The following is a 21,792-nucleotide window of genomic DNA, read 5'->3' as shown; positions in this document are numbered from 1 at the left end:
AAATTGTCCTTCCACTACACATTTTGAGAGGAGAGGAAAAAACAGTCCAAGTGCGACCCCACAGAACAGTGAGTGCCTCAGCTCAGCAACAGATGTGTCAAATGACTTACCCCGACCACGAGGAGTTAATTGGTGCTATAAATAGCACTCTGCACACACACACAAAAATCCACTTAATTCTAGTATCCAAAGCACACAGGCTAGCTTTGCTTATCAGTAAAACTATTTTCCTTTAAAGAAGTGGGCTTGGGTGTTCTACATGTAGATTAACACAGAGAGATAATTTGATTTCAGGCTATTGAGAGATTTCCTTCTTTTTATGTTTCAGAAGAACAGGGCTGCATGCAGCTAAATGAGATCATAGATTACAGTAGAAGAAAGGCTAATAAAACTGCACAGCTACATTCCTGGGTAATAACAAATGCTTTTTAATTCTAGGGTTCCAATCTCGGGGTTTATGGGGGCATTTCCAATTACTACCTTTAAGATGAACGCAAATAAATGCATCAAGAGAAAACAGATCCTTTAACCCATCTCAATCAAATACTTACTGTCTCCCACAGCATTTAAAAAAAATAAACTGGCACTGCTAGGAAAAAAAAATTCACAGTTCTGAAGTGTTCAGAGCAAGCATCTTCCTGTGGTTTCTGACCTGCTTTCAGGAGAAAAAAAACCCCAAAACCAAAACCCCTCAGCTGTTTTCCAGACCATGTGTCTTATTTACCTCTCACAGCCACATCCAGTGGGTTGTGTGGCTGCTCCATCAGGGAGCTGAAAACATCAGTACAAACAGGAAAGAACATAATGCCAATATTCATGTCTCATTCTTGAAGCTACTAAATCAAATTAATTTTATTAGCTGCTTCCCAACCTATCCTGCTGCATTACTCTCCTGCATTTCCACCTCTCCCATTAAAAACAACCCCGTTTCGACCTTACATTGCTTTAAACCAGGAACAGTATCAATGAGGAGGAGATTAAAGCAATACAAAGAGAGGGAAGGAACAGAATGAGGCCCACCACCTCTAATTCTCCTCAGGAACATCTGTCTCATTCTAAATCCAGTGGTTTTTTCCCCAGGCTGTGTTTGGAAGCCCGAGGCATTGAGTAAATGTACTGTGTGAGACTGAAACTATCGATCTGCTTTCTGCAGTGGTATGTGCAGAGCAGGCCCTTCACTGTCCCAGCATCTGCAAGTTTAAAATGCACTCCAAGTTCACCTTACCCTTGTAAGTTTAGGATGCAATCCAAGTTCGTGCTGATTAACACCACAGCTTTTTAGTATTACAAGGCAAACATGCATTTGAGAACTAATAAATAATTTCTGAGCAAAATAAAAGTATTTAGCTCATGTGATGCCTCGAACACTCACTCCGTTCATGCATAAACATCTAAAGGCAGAAGAAACAGAGACATTTTAATGACAGCCTTGGACAAAGTCCTCATTCCATAGGATGCATTTTGGCCCCCACGTCTCAGCAGCAGTCCCTGTTCCACACACAGAACCATCCTGCTCCAGGGAGGGGCTGCCTGGCTGAGGGGCAGAACATCAATGTCACAGGAACTGCACTTCACCTCCCCTTCTCCAGCTGCAAGACCTTGCTGAGCCTTCAAGGCAGGAATCCTCATCCCTGGGAAGCCAAGAATCTTGGCTTCTGTGGGGTTAAACTGACAGTCTAAGGAGCCCTCAGAGAATAACCCTCAGGACATGCCTGGTTTGTATCCCAGGGTAAATCCAGATGCCCCAGTAACCCCACTGATTAGTCCAGACTCAGGCTTCTTTACTCATTTAGATCTCCCCTTGCATGGACCAGCAGGGCAGGGCTGTGCTTGCACTGCCAAGGGTTACACTCACACAGCCACCAAAACTTATTTTTATTACATCACTGAGAGTGGCAATTTTCACAACTGAGATTCATGTCTTCATTATAAGAGCATTTTATTCATTGGTTTGTAGCTCTATCCAAATTTAAACCTCTGGGCTGAAGTCTTCCCTGGTAGGTCTTTCCTTCAAGGCTGAATTTCTCTTTTAGGAGAACTTCAGTGAGAATAATTGGGCTGTTTTTTGTATCAGTTGGGGAAATTTCTGTGCAAGTTTCTCCTGTCAGAGGCTCTGCAGACACAGCCAAAGCCCTGCTCTCACCCAGCAGCCCCAGGGTGCCAGCCCAGCCCAGGGACAGGGGCCTGCCTTCAGCCCAGAGTCTGGCAGGGGTCACCCCCACCCTGGGCAGGCAACACAACACCCACAGCAAACCCCCAGGGACTCCCCTGGCCCTCCTTTCTCTCATGGAAACCCTGTTCTGAACCTGACCTTGTCCCAAGCCTCCATTCTGACCAGACAGACAGAGCATCTAAACACCTTCTGTGCTGAGCTCAACCCCGACCTGCAAACCAGCAGGAACTGGGCAAGTCCTGCATTTATTTCGGGGGTCACCACCAATGGTCTTTTGGACAGACCATTTTCTTCCAGACAGCCACAGTTAGACTCTGACCTCCCCCCTTCCAAGCCTGTCCTGCATTTGTATCTTTAACTAAATCCTAATGCTTTTTGTAGCTTATACTGCCCATCAAGGATATTTCTTATTTCCAGGAACACACATCACTAATGTCCAATATTACAGTTACTGGGAAGCACAAATAATTCTTCCAGATCATTGATGATCCTCTCCAAGAACCAACTTTCTTTTCAAACATTCCTTTTTAATAACTGTTCTACTAATAACTGTGCTAAGTTGGAAAAATAATAATTTTGCCTTAACTGTCTAACCACTTCAAACGTTTAAAGCAAATTCCCTCTATTATATCAAAATTAAAATCTTGCACTGTATAAACAGGAATGTATTCCAGCTATAATAAACACTTTTAACTCATTTCATTAAGACTTGTAACAGAGCTAAGTACCAAACAACTCAGACAGTAAATACAATGTAAACTCTACTGAGAACCTTTCCTACAAACAGCTTTGGAAGTTGAAATGGGCTATTTACTTTCCATAAAACTTTTTGATTTGACATATACAAAAGGAACAATGTTTAATCTAAAAACAATCAAATTAAAATGGAAAGAGCTTTATAAAAATCAGTAACATGATACTTGTTTTTCAGAGGATTATTTTCAAGGAATGCTTGGCTCAAACTATAATCCACCTACACTGAGAAAAATAAAGCAGTACACAGAAGGCAGCAATATTTCAGGAAAATAAACAACAGAGTACTTTTATATTTAAACCCCATTATTCCCTATCAAGTCCTCAGATTTAAAACAGACACGCCAAAGCACTGAGGTGAATTTGAAGCAGCTGAAAATGTTTATGGTCATCCTCTAAGCAACCAAAGGACTGGCCTTTTGATCTAGAAAGGCTGAGGCACAGTTGGCAGGAAGGGAATGGAGAGAGGAAGACACATCTTAGGATTTTTGGAAAGCACAAGCCTGAGTGGAGAACGGGACAGGAGGGGAATGCTGAGAGTCCACCTGCTGAAAATGGGGCCGTGGGGAGAAGTCACACAGTCAGAGACAGCCCTGCTCTGCCAGGGTAGAATGAAGCCAAAGGAGGATTCCCATGGCAAGAGAAGGGAGACATGGATCAGAGATGGCACCAAGTCACAAAAGACAACTGTCACCCCTGTGTCCCTCAGCTCTCACTCACTTTCTGCCTCTGGCAGTGCCTCAACACAACCAACCATCCCAGGGGCTCCTGTCCCAGGGCCAGGTTTCACATCTATCACAGGTATTTCCCTCCTTTCTGCTCCTCAACCACTCTACCACTATTTTAAACAAATTTCAGTAGGCCCTCAATACCATGCAAACTAAGGAATTTCTGAGAAGTGTAAAGACAATTTAATAAAAGGATTGTGACTTAAGAACACACATAATGACAAAGCAGCAAGATACTCAAGAGACTTGAACTCAACTGCAGAAACACAGTACCTTTTATAGTGTTCCTTTCTTACAGTGGTTTTAAGATGGAAATTCTCCCCTGGTTCGATGATAACTCTGTCAGAGAAAGAAAAAAACATAACATTTTTATTCCATCTAGAGGAAGTAGGAAGAGCAGATATTTTTAAATAACTGATATCATTTACATGATATAGTGGAAATCTATTACTGTATCTCTTCTTTGGTTCTCCTTCCCTTCCTGAGTCATGCTGGCTTACCAAAAAGCATTACCTCTGTTATCTATTTCACCATTACCTGAAATCCCAGGAAAATCCCACAGAACTGGAATATGGAAAGTAAACTTTGTAGAAGGAGCCTGGTTGACTAACTGGCTATTCCAGTCCTCTTGATTTCTGTCCTAGTGCCATATGTCCCATATGTGCACATATCACACATTCCTAAACTTAGAATTCAATCCAATACATATTTAATTCTTGATTAACTCATAGATTTAAAATCCAAAGCTGTTTCCCTCGTCAGCACACACCACAGCATTCTCAGTCAGCCAGGTCTAAATGCCATCTAGTGGCTCTAAAAATGTCAACTGTGGCTCCACAAATACACCTCATCTCGTTTGACATTTTTCCTTCTAGCAGCAGGAAATAAGAGAAATTAGGGCAGGAAGACATTCACCCTTGAATCACCAGAAGGAACTCATCACTTTTCAATATCTCCCTTTTTGTCTGAGCTCCAGGCAGATTCCCACTGCAGCAGTTCTTCTCTCAGCAATCTCTCCTACAGTTACAAGCAGGATCCTTTGGCTTGGATTCCCAGCCTCCTGCTCTCTTTCCCAGACCAAGAACATTCAAGCAGCTGATTCCTGCAGATCCTCCTGGTTCCACTCAGGGTAAAGTTTCCCCATAAAGCAGACACTGCCCTTCCTCTGCCAGCCTGACAGGGCTCCATCATTAGAGCCTCCTCCCTGCTCCTCCTCTGCCTGCAAAGTGCACTAAGGCCAAAGAAACAGGAGTGGCAAGCAAGGAAAACACTTCAACTCTGCAGACTCACTGTAACCAAACAGGTGCTAAAACAAAACTGTACATCTCTGAGGGAAGATGAGCATTTCTCTGAAGCCTAATTTCTTTGAGCTTTTGTCTCATAACAAGAATATGGCTATCTCCTCTCTATGTAAGCTAATTTTATGCATTTTATTAAAATATTCCCCCTTTTTAAGCCAGAAATAATGATTTATGTTCAGTGTCACTTGGAGCAGATGAAAGCTACTGGAAAGAATACTTCCCTTGATTTTTCTTTCCTCCTTTTCCACCTATATTTTTGTTGCTGTTGATTCAGAGTCAAGCAGACAAGCTGCCTAAGGCTTGGGGTAAGACCCAGTCCCACTACAGCAATTCATGTACAGCTGTGGGCTTTTGAGTCTTTTTTTAATCACATAACCTGGGAGAAACAGCATTTGCCCCCTTGGCAAGACCTCAAGAATATGTATCTAAAATCCCCCATCAGGGGTGTTCTAGTGACAACCACGTGTGTGTGGCCTGAAATTCAGGGCCGGTTATTGAGACAAAACCACCTGTCTTTTCAGTACAAACCCACGTGTTCCATTCCCCTCTCTCAGCAGTGTTTGTGAGAACAGGGACAGTCCCAGTGCTGGGTGGGATGTGGCAAACAGCTGGACCAGCTGTGCTGTATTCCATGGGAGGAGTCCAAGTGCCCTGGGAACTGAGCACTGCTCTGGATCAACTGATCCAGCTCAGAGACAGCCCCAGATCCTGAAGCCTGGAGCTCACTGAGTGCTCCTGGCTATCCTGCAAAGTCCCCTTCCCACCCCCTGGTGCTGCCCATCTGACACCCTGGCACACAGGGGAGAGGGGGAAACCCACCAGCTTGGACCCTGTTACATTTAATAAAATACCTGTGCTTCATTACAAAAATGCTGCTTCATGCCAGTGATATACTTTTATTGCTGATTTTAATCAAGTAGCTTACAGCTCTCAGATGAGAAAGGTGGAGAAAAACCTGTAATGCCTTTTCAGACTGCTTGTTATCTCTCACTTGTAACTAATTATCCCAGTCACACTGTTAAAGACTGAGCAGTTTTATGTTCACTCGCCAAGAAATGACAAAAAAAAAAAAGAAATTAGACAATTAGTCTTTAGCTATAATAACTAATTAAGATAAATATTTTCAGAATAAGGAACTTAACAGAACATCAAGGCACTAACACTGCAAAAATGTCTGGGAAAGTAAAGCATCTCTCAGCAAAACCATTTCTTGCCAGTCAGTGAGTTCCACAATTGCATCCCAACCACACTTCCTTCTTGTCTTACTGCAGTAAACATAATTAGTTATTCAAACGTGAGCAGCTTATTGGACTACAGGGAAGCTTAGGGACAAGTGTTGATGCTGCCCCTTGTAAGCCTGTGCTGCCCACAGATCAGTGTTTTACACCAACCCTGGGATGCCAAGGACTGTCACAACCAGTTCTGCCACTCCTGTGTCCTCAGGTCTTAGTTTGCATCATCAACCAAGCCTGGACCGTGCTGGTATCCAGTCCTCACACCTTCTTGGTCCCTCACTCAAAAAGCTCCTGAACTTGCCCCCAAGTTCCTGAAAAGGCTTTCTGGGCAGTCAGTTTGTGAGGAGCAGCCTTCAGACATGTCCAGCACTGCATCTGCCCGGCCCTGGCTCACTCTGTGCCACCTCACTCCCAGGGACAAGGAGCCAGCCTTGCACAAACCAGACTGGAACCTGTTCTGGGGCACAGAGTGGATCCTTCACCTCTGCACCGAAACTGGGGCAATTAACACTGCCAAGGGTGAGGCAACAGTGCAGTCCAAAATAAAGGAGACAATGAAATGGTGTGGACAGACAAGCAGACTGCTTTTAATTCAGCTGCAATACCCCTGTAAGTACACACTGTAAAATCCTGCCAAGGGCATGAATGGAAAGCCTTTATCTTTGGCTCTTTCTGTCACTCCAATGACCTCCTGTCTGGCATTTCTGGCATTAAAATAACTAATCAAGAGTTTGGATGACGTAACTTATTTGGTGACAGAAAGATTACCTGCACATTCATGGCTACAGCCCTCACTGCACACTTACAACCCCAAACCAGCCCCAAAACTCGCTCCCAGCAGCACATCAGAGCACAGCTCCAGGTACCAACAGCTACACCCGTGCAAAAGAGTCCACTGGAGAAGAGCTCACCTGCTCCCAAATGAATTTGTCTGTCCATGTTCTGTTATTGATCACAAGAAGCTGACACCCTCCAGCTGGATGTGTTCCTTGGCAGGAGCTTTGTCACAGATAAATCACCAGAAGTTCAGGCAGAACTGAATAACATTCTCTGAGCTCTATTTTGCATCTGCTGTGATTTACTTTTCTTAACCAAGAGACAAGGAGGTGAGGAGAGAGAATTTTTTCCCTAAGCACCTTCTTCCTTCACCTTATATCTTCATTTGCTAAACTGCTACTTTATTTCACAGAGAAATGTAGGGTGTTCTGACTGACAACACAGGTCTGCTTTTATGTAAGGTATCAGATGGCAAACATGAGGTATCTACATTACACAACCCAGTGTGTGGGTATATACCCTGTCACAACTTGCATCAAAACACATGAAACAGTCATGGGAAGTGAGGTCTCTTCACTGAAAGATGTGATACAAACACAGCTACCACACAACACACTGAACAACAGCCACGCTGCACACTCATTACAAGGCTTTCCATCAAAAGAGGCGGACTACAAGCTGTTTGATATTCTAATATTTACACTCAATTATCTCTAGAAATTTGTTTAAAACAGTATTATTTTTGTGTTACTTAGGAGCTCTGAGTTCCCTTATAAACTCCTACTCGTTCTTAATTATAGTGTAAATCAGCATGTTAACACCAAGCGAGCAACCATTAACTGAAGCAGCTGATACAAATGCAGACAAAGTTCGGACAGAAGGAGTGGCAAAACGCCCAGAAAGTTCCAAACCCCCTCTGAACAGCTCAGCCATGGTGCAGAGATACACAGACCTTTCCAAACAGATGCGCTGGGTAATAGCAGTTACCGCCAATAAATTTTATATAAATATTACAAAAGCAGGAAAGGGCCCATGCGTCAGTACACAGACATGTCACAGATAGGAACTGCGGCTTTTTAAAATGTCAGGGCTGAAAATGTACAACAGCCCATAAAATGTCTCTGCAGTCATTACTGCTAACAGTGAACTCAATCACTCATTAAGGGAGCGCCGCTGAACCAGCTCTGGCAAAGCAGCTGCACCCATTTCCTGGGCTGCCTTAGTGGGGGCACAGACGTGGCACAGCAAAGGGACATTTATGACACAGACACCTACAGAAGCCAATGGACAGTGATTCACTTCATTGTGTGAAATTAAAGCTAATCCTTTCTTCTGAAGGAAACGTCACAGACTTCTGTGTGTTCAGGGAATTAATATTTATAGGGAGCCCAGACAGTTTAACGTTTTTAATACAGGACTGAGATTTTCTCCTGAACATCAAACAGAGAAGCTGCATTAAAACAGCAGTTTCTTGATTGCCACAGACCTAAGTGACAGTATTTCCAAGCTTTGTTTTCCGTCCTGTCACACCGATTAGCAACTGTACACAACTGGGACATCTGCAAAATCCACCAAGTAGCCATGAATTATACATTCCTGACTCTTTAAAGTGTGAATTATACATTCCTGGCTCTTTAAAGTTAACGTGTGATAATCTCCTTATCAAGAGCCTGCCGACAGCTGCTAGTACCATTCTCCTAATATTTCTCATTATAAACAGACATCTAGGAATGGAAAAACAAGGTCTAGTATCACACAGGTGCACATCTACATGTAATAAGGGAGACTTTACCAACAACATTGTTTTAAGAATTTACGTAGCAATAAAGCTGTAGCTGAACACCTTTTATGAAAAAATGCAATTTAAAATTTTACAGCCTAATACGTGTAAGAATTCATCACACCCAATTAAATACAAATGCAACACTCGGTCGCCTTTCATGAAAGTTTTGAATGGAATTCTGTTATATTTCAAATTAATATGGAGTTTCATTTAATTTAGATGACAAATCATCTGATTTTGTGTTCTAGTATGCTAAGGTTATCCCAGTCGAACATGACAGTGTTCAAGGGGTAATCAAAGTCACCTTTTAGGTATTAGAGAAAGAGGATACATTTATTCATTTAAATGGGAGGCAAAGGTGATGTTCCAAAATTTTATAATGAAATTTATCTTGAAAAAAAGAAGAAAAAATTAATCCTGGTTTTAGTGATAATACATTAGTGCCAGCAAAGCTCACAACTGTGGAAACTGGCTGCAGCTGGTTTTACTCTCCAGGGGAGAAATTCCTCTCCCAAAGCAAGCCAGACCCAGTTCTGTTATCACTGCCAGGACTGTTCTGTCTGGATAGAAATTGTACATTTAGGCCTGTAACTGACTGTAAATAAAATTCCAAATTAATCACCCATCTGAATCACCCCCCACGTACAAATTTCAGTAGGTAACAACTCCCAGACCCACATCTCCTGCCCTGGCAGTTCCACTGGCAAGGGCTCAGCTCTGAACAAAAGCAGCTACCAGAGATTCTGTCACGCTGGGAAATTCCTCACCGAAAACACGCACTTGAAAAGTGTCCAGTTCTTTCTGTGCCCAAAGGGAAGGAGAAAATCAGCCTGAACAAAAGCTTAACTAACAATATTTTGTGAATAAAATTATAGGGCTGCCTAGCTTAAGAACTGTATTTTTCCCCCAAGTCTGCATTCCCAGAACACTTCCAGCAGTCAGCAATGAACCAGCCCCTGACCCTGGTGTTAGACCTTCTACTACAGACATGGTACCATCACACACTAACAGAGTTAAAAGAAAGGAACATAAAATACAGGTAAGACTGGAGAAATCACAGAGAATGACAGTTTTCTCAAGGTCAAGAGCTGTGAAAAACCAATCTCCTGAATCTCAAAACTAACCCCTGACACCCAAGTGATGCTTTCCTCTCATCCTTAGGAAAGACACACCTGAATGAGGCCTCAGCCACATCTCTTACAATTCTTCACTTGAACATGATTTTTTCATGATTTTTTTTTTTAAACAAGAATACAGAAAACTATGGAAAGTCCTGCAGCAAACCTGTAGAATCCACAGCATCTCATGGGTGGTGGGAGGTGCACATATCCTCCAGGAACCTGGTCGAGTGGATGCACGTGTGTGCAGGTAAACCCAATGAACATTCCCAAACCAAAAAACCACACACAAATAGTCAGAAAACCAACAGGTACAAGCAGTTAGATTATTTCAGATGTGCTGGCATTCTTTAAATGTTATGTCCCAAAGAAGCACTGATCTGACTAATGAAGTTTTGGCAGTAGAAGTTGCAAGGATGTGCAATCTGTACCTGAGTGACAGTGACAGGGCACAGCACGTCTGTTTGACTCACACAACAATTACGGATATTCTATTTAATTGTGTAACAATGTTTCCATTTGTCTTTGTTGAAAAATAATTTCCTAACTTCTGTTTATTAATGATGACCTGAAGGGAAAAGTTCACATGAAGAGGAAAACTAAGATCCCTACTCAGTCATGCACATGGAACAGTGTGACATTAGCACAAATTAAGATCACTGATACAAATTGCTTCAATAAAGCAAAGGGAAAATTAAAGGTGAAGTATTGTAGCAATCTAAACCAAAAAACAACTGCCAGGGACAGATATAAATAGCACCCAAACTCGTTCTCTATGAATGTAAAAGAGATGGCCAGGAAGAATACCCAAGGATAGAAGAAATCAATCATTTGCAGTTGATAGAGATGGGAGCTCAGTAACCTTTCCAGCAAACTGGGAATTCACACACAAAGCTGGGATAGCTTAATGAAGCAGGAAACACAAAGAATATTTCTGTTCCAAGTCCCAGAACACTTACAAGCTGCATGCTTCATTTTAATACATGCAGGTTACTGGGCAGTCCTAGTGCTTGGGCTATTTAAAGATACATCAGCTTATTCAAATACTCAGCTACAGTTTTCTCAATTCCCAGGACAAATAAAAACAGCTAAAATGTGCACTGTGAGCTTCCAGAAGTATGTGTTCCCACATTTGCATAAAGGCTATGTAAGTACCAATAATCTTATGTTAATTGAAGCATGATAAATATATATATTTATTAACAGAGCTTGTTTCCCAGTGCTTTAAGTGTGTAAGTTTAAGGATCGTAGAATCATAATGGTTTCTTGGGTTCAGTCTGGTCTTTAAACACTAAAAGAGTTCAGCTTCTTCTTTTAAAAGGATTAAAACATGAAAGCAGCAGGAATTTGGTTATCCAGCCACTACTAAAGCAAAATTGTTTACTTTGCTGCACTGTTTTCTTTTTTATGGTGACTGCTCTCATCTTTTCCATGTATTACTGTAGCTCTTCTGATACAGAAAATTTATTACAGACCTACTGTAAAGAAGTTGAAACAATTATTTAGACCCACATATACATATAACCCTTATTATGTATTTATCTTTAGGGCCAATTAAGGGGGATTACATGAAAACATATTCCTAAAACTCTGATATCTTACTAATTTCAAGCAACTTCTTGTTGCTTTTCTAAGAAGTATCGGGAGGATGTGCTAGACAAAACCTAACCAAGGAAGAGAGTTGGGACTCTGAGACAGTACAACAAGCCAGTGTGTAAAATAGAAACAAAAAAAAAAGGGGGGGGGAAGGGGGAATTTTTAAAAAGGTGGGGGCTAAAATCTGTAGATGACTAGAAATTTGGCAATTATACTAACCTGGCTGATGTATTTTGGTGACAGCTTGACCTTGCAGTCCCCAAATACTGCATTTTGTTACTAGTGGAGACACCAAGGAGAGAACTGAGACGTGTCTGAAAGGCCAACTGAAGCAGGGCAGAACTGAGGAGTGGGGCACAGGCTGGGGGAGCCTGGCAGGGAAATGGGCTGGCACCAAACAGGGTTGGGGATGAGGAGAACACAAACACTGGCAGGGAAGGTGCTCAGGAGACACACACATGTCCCTGCAAACACAACAGCAGTGCCAAGGGTGAACTGGCACTGGCAGTGTGTGCCAGGGGTGTCTGGAGAACTGTCAGGGGCACCTGAATCCCTGCATTTATCCCTCTCTGCTGGGGTAACTTGCCTGAACAAGTATTTGAATGTATGAGGTGGCAGTGGGCTAATTAATAGCAATTATTATTGTCAATACACGATTTAGTGATGCAGAGAGCTTTCTCTGTAGCCAGGCAGAGGAAAAACAAGCAGAAAACAAAATGCACGCCAGCATGGAAACAAGGAAAATACGGTGAACAGCGAAGAAAGCACACACTGAGTCTGTCCTACAGAGCCACCACTGCTCAGGAGAGGGAACAGGTAATTACCAGAAGAGAAATAACCAGGTAAACAATTCCCATACATTTGCTCCATGCTACAGTGCCTGCTATTCATGTTGACAGTAGGATTAACACACATTCCTGGTAAGAGCAGTAAGTGTGGAACCACATTGCTTTTAAAATTTGTGTATTTATCAATATAGATCTGATATACCTGTTCAATCAGCTTCTCAGGACCACATAACGTTTCTCCTTTTGCTCACAAAAAAAAGAAGACAAATGAGAACAGTGGCAGAGCACTGGGAAATGTGCATCCATCGTGCCACACCCCGGAGCTCTCCAGGCTCCGATGGAAGTGAGAGCTCCTGCCTTGCAGAACCTTTCTGGGGAGCTCCCTGCAGTTCAGGCTACAGGAATGGAGCAGGCAGTCAGATAACACGGGAAAGCACAGCAGTAAAGGGCTGGCAGATCTAATTTTAGCTCTGCCAGCCTGGAACAAGCAACAGATGCGACCAAACCCATGACCAGGCCTGGCTGCCCAGAGCACAGGAGCAGTAACTCCACCACACCAGTCTTATCTTCATCTCAAATATTTACAATCTGCAGATTTAAGAGACAGAATATGGCTGCACATCAGTTCTTTGGATGGGAGCAGCCCGGCAGTGCCCCCCTGCAGCCCTGCCCTGGTTTCCTCCCCTCCCATTTTATCATTCCTCCTGATGCAGTGATGTCTCATTTCTGTGGCACCAAAAAATGCAGCAAAGGACTGATAAGGCCAAAAATACCGGTCTCAAAACAACCCCTCAGCTTGACTAGTTATTTATTAGAAAAAGAATATATATTCCATACAAGTACCTTGGGAACCAGTAAGATGTTTTGATTTTAAATCACAACAGTGTCACAGGCATTAGATGTTGCTCAGATCTCAGAACATACAGAAATTAAATGGATCCCATAAATACAGTATCAGATATAATGACACTGTATCAGACTTGCAGAATTGCACAAAAAAATGTCTGAGAATTGCTAGAATAATTGTAATGAATGAACAAATAATATTTTACTTGATGTCAAAAAAATGTAATCACCCCGAGGAGTCTGAAAAAAAATGTTCAAAGTTTCTATATACTAAGCTGCTCACATAATGCTAATACATCTCCATGATAAAATAAAATAAGCTATTATTCCCTCTAGGCCTCATCTAAGTCCTATTGGTTTGGTCCCTTAGAAAGGGACTTTTCCATGTGTCCAGGGGCCATCCAGACAGTAAAAGAGAGCAGAGAAGTAAATATATTCCCACTGAAACCCTGCTATTAACCGTGATTAACAGTACAAGACTTTTAATAACATAGCATGAATTTTATGTTATTAAATAAAACCCTTTCATCCACAAAAATGCCCATAAATTTTTTGAAATTTTGGTAAAGCTATAGCACATATTTTCTTAGAGTTGGTATATGCATAACCTTATTATTAAACCCCCTCAGAGGCTCTCTCACTGTTAACCATGCCCAGCCCTGCATGAAGGCAACAGGAAATTAGACTGTGAAGAACCACGTAATTTCACTCTAGATGTTCATTAAAAGAAATCACTAAACCCACAGCAGTTTAAATCAATAAGAGAATAACAGTCCACATTTAGGTGGAATGAAAATCTAAGGCCTTAACAAATCTTAACCTTTCTCTGCTGTGTTCAGTGGTGCAGAGCCCTGCAAAGAGCAGCACCTTTGCTGGTGACAGTCCCAACCCAGCATTCCTGCCATGAGAAGCTGTCTGGGAATGTGACTGAGCGTTCAGCAGGACTCTGAGATTTACAGTTTTGAAGGGCAGATTTTAATTGTACATGTGTCAATCATAAACCCATCCAACTGTCATGGAAACGCACAATCATGAAGAGTCAAACCATTAACTTGGCTGCTGAAACAAAAGTTTTATTGCTGCAACTGACTGAAACTCCCTGGTTTGCATAAATTCAGCTGAATGGAATTACAGTAATGGCCGTGCTGCTGGACACAGTGCTCTGCCAAGACTTTAAATGGATTTGGTACTTAAATTCTTTGTAGAAAACATGCATTATTCTGATTGTATTTAGGCTAGCAGGATGTTAAAGAGTATACTCCAATTCTGTAAGACTCCCATGTTTTTGACCACCTTCAAACAGGACTAATTAGGTTAATTGAGTCAGTTGAGAATTTAAGGCATAAGCAAGGCATATCACATTTAATATACTGCTTAATGTGCTATCCCTATGTCTTTGACAGATGATTTCCAAAGTACTCACAACAGTTAGGTTGGAATGGCTTTTCCAAATCAAAAAACCCACTTAGTTGGCTGCCATTCCACAAACCCCTGCCTTGGGAACTGTAACTGGGGGTTCCTCCCAACAGGACCCACGTTGTCCTGGAGGCAGGGCACTGCTGCTCCTACTGCTTGGCAGGCTGGGAGGGGAAACAACCACAAACTCAGTTCTCTCAGTTCAAATTCTCAGTACCCAGTTCTTTAGGGACCTAAAGGGTGGCATCCACCCCTCTCCAAAAATGTTGAGGAAAACAGAAAGAAAACTGTATTAGAGAGAAGACTTTATACAGAGCAGGGGCAAACAGCACCTCCAGATTCCAGCTTTATTCAACTGAAAGCATGAATTATATCAGCCCTTTCAACCCCTTTCTGAAATCAGTCACTTACACCAGAAGTGAAACAACAGAGTGATCTGACATCTTGCAACACTCCAGACTAACAATTTGGAAAGTTATCAACTCACTGAATTACTTATCACAGTCCTCTTCATAACCTGCACAGGTTCCTGTCAGCAAAGTCAACTCTAAAGTTTCAAATCCCTAAGAAATGTCTGATGTCAAAAACCCAAATATGCTGAACATTCAAAAAGCAGAAGAAATGTTTATAACTCCACTGATAACATGAAATACCACCATTAAGATCATAATGCAGATATTTTACATTTATAGAGCTTTTCAACTTGAGCCTTCAGTGTATTTTCCAAGGGATGTAAAGTCAGCAGCAGTAATTGCTGTTGGAGACACACCATGATGTATCCAAGGTAAACTGCACAGCAAAGCCTGGGATTAAAAGGAATTTTTTTCCTTTCATACCCCTATTCCAGTTCTTTGATCACCATGCTGACTCCTGGGAACAGGGCAGCTCCAAAGGGAGCCCAAAAAATTCCATTAAAAGCTGACGGTGTAGATGGCAGCACACATCTCCATGGGCAGTTCTGATTTCCTGCACACACGAGCTGGGGTGTTCAGACCCCTCTGAAGCTCAGAGTCCCTGTGAAAATGTACCCCCACCAGTCCTGCCCAAGTGCAGTCTGGATGCCTGGCAGTGCCAGGAGGGTGCAGGGGTGCCCAGGCCTGGGGCTTGCCCTGCCTGGAGCTGCAGCTGGGGATTTTCACTTTTACATTTCTAGTGTAACTATGGCAGAGAAGCACCCAGGCTAACACACATTAATGGCTGTGTTCCAAATCACAGCAGTGCTGCTGAAATCCTACATCATTTTAGAAGGGGAACAGAACAGGTGTGGGTTTTTTCATGCAGTTTCTACGCATCTTTAAACTTGGCTGTTTCACTTCACTGTATGTAATATTCTTTCTAATTTACAGAAACTCTAATGACTTTTTTCATATTACAGAAATTAAAAAGATCACATCAGAGCAGTTGCTGTAAAATTAGACACCCTTAATTGGCTATAAAAGAATTAAGACTGTAGAAACTCTCCAGGCTAAGTCCGAAAAACCAGGAATAGAAGAAAAGGACGAAGATTTTGTTTATTGGAACAATCTAACAGAGTAGAACACATCAAATACTTTATCCAGTACAGAACAGGCACGGGTGGGGCTGTGGGGGTTGGTGTGAGGTGGGGGCAGTGCTCCCTCAGGGGTTTTTGGCCTGAGGTCTGCCTGGGTTTTTTTGAATAGTGACAGAGCAGTTCCATTCCTACCTTGGGAACACACGGAGGCAACACCAGAGGGAATGGACGGTGCCCTCCACAATTCCAGCAGCCACAGCACTGCCCCTCTGCTGATGGGCCACCAGTCCTTCATGGCAGAAAACTATTTTGCAGTGTCTCAGTAAAAATGCCCCTTTTTGTGTGTGTGTGTGCAGGGTACCCACCAGGGTCTGATGGGAGCAGCACTGATGAACAGCTCCCCACGAGCAGCACCGGGGCAGCTGCCACTGAAAGCAGGATCAGATACAATCACAGCCTCAGTTTCACAACTGGAACATCAGAGTGGAATAAAAGCAACCAAAACTGTCAAGCTGGAACTGTGGGACTCTTTAAAATCACTGTTAAACAGAAATAATTTAACTAATTTCAGGAGGTAGAGGAATACTTTTTCAGGATTTAGAGAAAAATATCCCCAAGTGAATATCTGTTCATGTTATGTTTCCATTTCATTAAAGAATTAGCAATTAAATCAAATTAGGTAAAGTGGGCACAGTGTTCATCTTGACTCGTATCTAGTACCCAGTCATAGCCCTCAAATTTCATTCCCCTGCCACAGCTCTAAGTTCTTACATTTACTATAAAATTGTGTAACCTTCACATTATTCCTCCTCTATGTGAAACTGCTCTTCTGAGTCCAATTGAGAAAGAAATCATTAAAATTGAGAAAGAGATCATTAAAAAAATCCTCTTTATCCAGAAACATATGAACAAAGCTAAAATGTCTCTAAGTGCTGTGTTTTCATTTCAGTTTATTATATCAATTTACTCAGAATCACTCACCATCAGAAGCCCCTGGACTTAAGTTTCCCCTCACTTTATTAACACCCAAACTACTCAGGACAACAGGTACTAGTGAAGATTCTCATTACACAGACAACTATTCCCCTTTGGACTTCAAATTCATAAATAAATGCACAGGATGTCTCAAAATTTCCCTTGAACAACAAAGCTACGACAGTTAACATGTTCTATTAAATAATGAGAGAAGAAGGGATGCAGGATTATGCTCTGCACTTGCTCCATGAGTCCTCCTGGAGCTGGGAAAACCAGCCCTGGGAGGGATCCTGCCCTGGAACCACAGTTTGGGGTGTGAAATTTCATGCTACAGTACCTAAAAATAGGGAGAAGCTGGAACAAATTCAACATCAGCACAAGTCTACTGGAGTACAAGACTGGCCCTGAATATTTCAGCTATTCCAGGACCGTGCACTCCTACACTGCAAGAGGGGCCAAGAGCTGGTGCCAGGGAAGAGCACGGAGCCCAACTTCCAGCAGCATTTGTCAGGATAGAGTTACACACGGAAGGAATGTGGATAATGCCACCCTGGGTAATGAATCTGGGTGCTCTACTACAGCAGGAGCATCTACAGGACAGCCCAAATCCCCCAGAACTGCACAGGAAGGGTTTCCTGAGCTCCTCACAACACAGAGCAGCACAGTGCTCTGCCAGGAGACCTCCAAACGGGGAATCTTTCAGTCAAAACCTCTCTCTTGCAGGAAAGGCAGGGAATTACACAATCCACAGTGGATTGCAAATTAAAAATTCGTGGGATGCTTCTGAACCCTTGTTTGGACTGTTTACCAGAGAGATTTAATTGACACACCAGCAGGTTATTTTGCTCATCTCCCTGCCTGTATTCTGGTTCTGCTCACAGATGAATCAATGATGTTCAAATCTTGTTACCTGCCTCTGTGACTTCAAAACATCTGACTGTGCAAATTATTATTTTTATCCCTTTCCATTTGGCAGGCTGGCTGTGTTATGCCCAATACTGTCATAAGAAGATATTATCTCCTCTTCCAGCAATTCAATACACCTTATAATTAAGAATTATTTATTAATATTCCCATATCTGCCTAGCCATTAACCCCACGCAACACAAGTGAAATTAGATCTCCCTGAACCCTGTTAGGATAAAGCAGGATCAAGATTAAAAACTCTTGCAGCTCATCTTAAGGCTCCTTTCTTTATGGTGGTCACTTCACATTTTTGGGGCAAACTACCATGAGGACTATCAGCTGTAAGAGCAGGCAGCCTGCCTGAACAACTGGAGGAATGTCAAGGCCTTTGGGGCCAGTGCCTGGATCTGCCACAGCTCTGGAATCATCCTGTGGTGTAACATCTGGAATCACCCCGTGGTGGAATCCCTGGAATCACCCCACGTGTAATCTCTGGAATCACCCATGGTGTGTGGCAGAAGGCAGCACAGCACTGGAGGCATCCCCTGCTCTGGACAACACGTGCCCTCTCCTGGCAGATCCAAGCAATACTCTGGGGCAGCTGGTGCCTGCCTGGGTGAGGAAAAACTAGTCCCTGTGCTATTAATATCAATGCATGCCACTAGAGGATTTTTGTATTACTTTTCTAGTAAATATTCCCATACAATGAACTGTTCTTAATGCTGTAGAAAATACCCTGAATATGTATCCTCCAAATAACCTGCCATTCTTCAAATAGGTCTGGCCTTAGAGGGCATATGGGAAAACCATGGGACAGCTAGGAGTTATTAATTACTCTTAGTTATAAAATGTCCATTAGAGGACCCAAGTAGAGGTGGGGGTCTATATAAAACCCTGTCTTGGTTTTAATATGTTTGGTTAATGATGGGCCTTAGTCCCCACAGTCCATATCCCCACCCTGCTGAAGGAGCAATAAGATTTTCTACTATTGAATTCATTACCCATTTAGCTCAGCTGAAGGACTGTCTCCACACAATTCATGCTACTCTCTTTCTCTCTAAAATTCTGCCACTCATGAGCAGACAGAAAAGCAAAGGCAGGTTAGGACAGGAGGGATGCAGTTTAATATTAAACAGCAGAGGCTGAATCGATCAGTGCCTTGAAGCAGATTCCACTGAGCAGCTCAGTCAATTTGGGCAGAGCTGCTGTGAATCCCCCCTCCTCTGAGGAAGGACTGAAAGACTGTCAGCAGAACTTGTGTGATGCTTTTTTAACCTTGTAATTACAGCAGGTTTAGAGTAATTGCCTCAAAATATGCAATCTGATTGTTCTCAGTGGTTTTCATGCTATTTCTACTTCCTTAAGTACTCAGGAAAACAGTTTTTCCAGAAGAATGTTTACAAAAATGCTAACACTGAGTAGAAATTAAAAATATATTTGGAAAGGCAAGCTCTGAATCATTAACAAATTACATATGATGCAAGAATCTTATGGCTCACATACCTCATCAAGTCCACACCAGTTTGAATTCTGAATATTCAGAATAGGTTGTGATTATGGAACAGAAATAGATGGTAAGAAATGAGCAATTGATACAGGTAAAGAAGTGCTACCTGACACTAAATGACCATCATTGCTAAGAAACATTTAAGGCAAAGAGATCAAACTGGCTTGTGAAATACTGGACTTTGAGACAATAATATGAAAACATCTCCTAAAAGAAAGAGAGGAATCCAAGTCCTCAAAGGGCAGATGCTTTCTGTCTCCTTCTGATTGTACTGCAGGATAAAAGGCTTTTCATTGCCAAAAATGGTGAAAGTCCATTCTAATCTGACACTGAAATATGTTAAATACCCAGAATTGATACCTTTATGTGAGTCAGGGAGTAAGACATCAGCAGAACCATCAGGACTAACAAGGAAGGAGTGGCTTTGAGGTTTCTACAATTTCTCTGAAGATTAAAGCAGAGACTTCAGTGGAGATACAAGCAAGGATTTTTAAAGACCTCTGCAAGTGAAAAGTACACAGGAAACGGGCAAAATATGAAACACACTGTAAATATAACAGAAAAAAAATCTCTATGTCTCTATTTTAACACTATACTTTCTTCCTTCAGGTGCAGGAACTGCAAGGAGGTGACTTCTACCTACCACAGCTCTGTACCAGATTCTACACAACCTCAAGCACTGCACTCCCTCTTATTTCCCTTCTCCTGCCCCCCTCCTGCATTTTCCCAAGGACACTGCCCGTGTTTGCACATTTCCCCATATGGAATTACAGCAGGTAAACACAAATGGGGAATGGATCCCCTCCTGCAGAGGGACGTGCTGGTGATGTCCGGGGGATGTGGGACCACTGTCCCCTCGGCTCACAGTGACTGCCCTTGGTGAAACACAAGACAGCTCACTGGGAGGATCTGTTATTCCCTTTTCCAGCCAGCACAATTCCTGTTCTCTGCCCGTTTTCCCCTCCCATTGCTTTCCACAGAGCACCAGAACTCACTCAGTAACACTTTGGTCAGAGGAGATTTCTCCTCCCCGACTGTTTCCTGGTTCTGTACCACCCACCCATTTTCCCAAATCACTGGAGGATTCCAATCCCCTCCCCAGCTTATTTTCTCCAAGGAAAAATGAAAATGACAGAATGTTTCTTGCCTCGTGTGCTCCCCGTGGGTGCAGAGCTCTCTATGGCTAAAATGCTCATCAGAGCCAAAAGCTTGGGCATGACTAAACTTGAAACAAGCTAAACATCAATTGGTTTGATTTATAGGCCCAGGAGACCAAGTCAATCACAACAGAGTAAAGTAAAATTAATTTGCCATTCAGAGCTGTCTATAAAATACGCTGCTTGGCCTGAAAAATATAGAAAAATATTATTAAGTATGGACAAAATGGCTTAAAATTCCACCTTTATAATGGTCACATACTCAGAATATCCCTTGCTCCATCCAGGTAAGATGAAATCTAGGAGTTTTCCCCCCATGCCATGCCACTGAGCACTCCAGGCTTGGCTGAGCACTGAACACACATCTCAGGCTGCACAGACTGAGGGTGTCTCTGGAACTGGCCTGTCTCTGGCATCTGTTTGGGAGGCACAGCATAAGGCAAGTTCATCAGTTCAAACCTCACTTATAAATAGATGGTGCAGATGCACTTCAGAGCACATATTACAGACTTTATTTTCCATTTGAGAACTTTGCATCCTTTAGGTAATGCACATCCATAAATACAGAACATTAACATAACAGCTTAAGGGATGCAATCTGGGATATTTTGAGCTGCACAGGAACGTGCAGGTTTATGGCAGCATCGAATGGTTGTCAGAGTCAGCTGCAGGTGAACACACAGCCCCATTCTCATGGCACTCCCAGAACTCAACTCTCTCAAATTCCATTCAGGACTGTAATCCTATTTCTGTGGTTTAGACTGTGGCAACAGGGAATGAGGCAAGCAGGAAGCAAAGGCTAATTGTGAAAGGTAAAACTCCCTTTTATGCTAAAATAATTTTGTTATGAATAAGGGACCTAGAAAGGAAGGACAACTATTGATGAGTCAGTGACAGAATAAAAACTTCATTTGCTGAGGTCATTTAGTCTGTCAGTACTGAAAGATTTGAAAGCTTCTAATTTAGTTCTTCACAAAAGAAGCTCCCTGCTGTTAACAACTTCACAATTAATCTTCAGCATTTAACTTCAAATCAAAATCAGTACTGCAGCCTAATACTTCTCTATAAGGTACTAAGTCAAACACAAAGATCAAATTCTGGACAGAAAGCACATCCAGCTATTTACAGTTTAGGCAATTGCTTTGTACAGATAATAAAGCAATGTACATATCTCAATCCACCAAATGAAGTCTGATCACAGAAATATCTTAAGTATTAGTTTATGTACTCAGTTTATGTAC

The 21,792-nt window shown here is 42.3% G+C and overlaps 1 protein-coding gene across 1 annotated transcript in view; it reads right to left on the bottom strand.

Annotated features, from left to right (window-relative positions):
• ARVCF (ARVCF delta catenin family member) overlaps nt 1-21,792 on the bottom strand; it is a 238,427-nt gene that overhangs the window by 152,129 nt on the left and 64,506 nt on the right. The window contains exon 3 of the mRNA XM_051769102.1: nt 3,928-3,993. The gene's annotated coding sequence lies outside the window, so the exon portion shown is untranslated. The remainder of the gene's footprint in view (nt 1-3,927; nt 3,994-21,792) is intronic.

The sequence above is a fragment of the Manacus candei genome, unplaced genomic scaffold (assembly GCF_025592945.1).
Source record: "Manacus candei isolate 608988 ecotype Guabito, Panama unplaced genomic scaffold, ASM2559294v1 h1tg000103l, whole genome shotgun sequence".
NCBI classification, from domain to species: domain Eukaryota; kingdom Metazoa; phylum Chordata; class Aves; order Passeriformes; family Pipridae; genus Manacus; species Manacus candei.
This window is presented reverse-complemented; position numbering and strand designations above follow the sequence as displayed.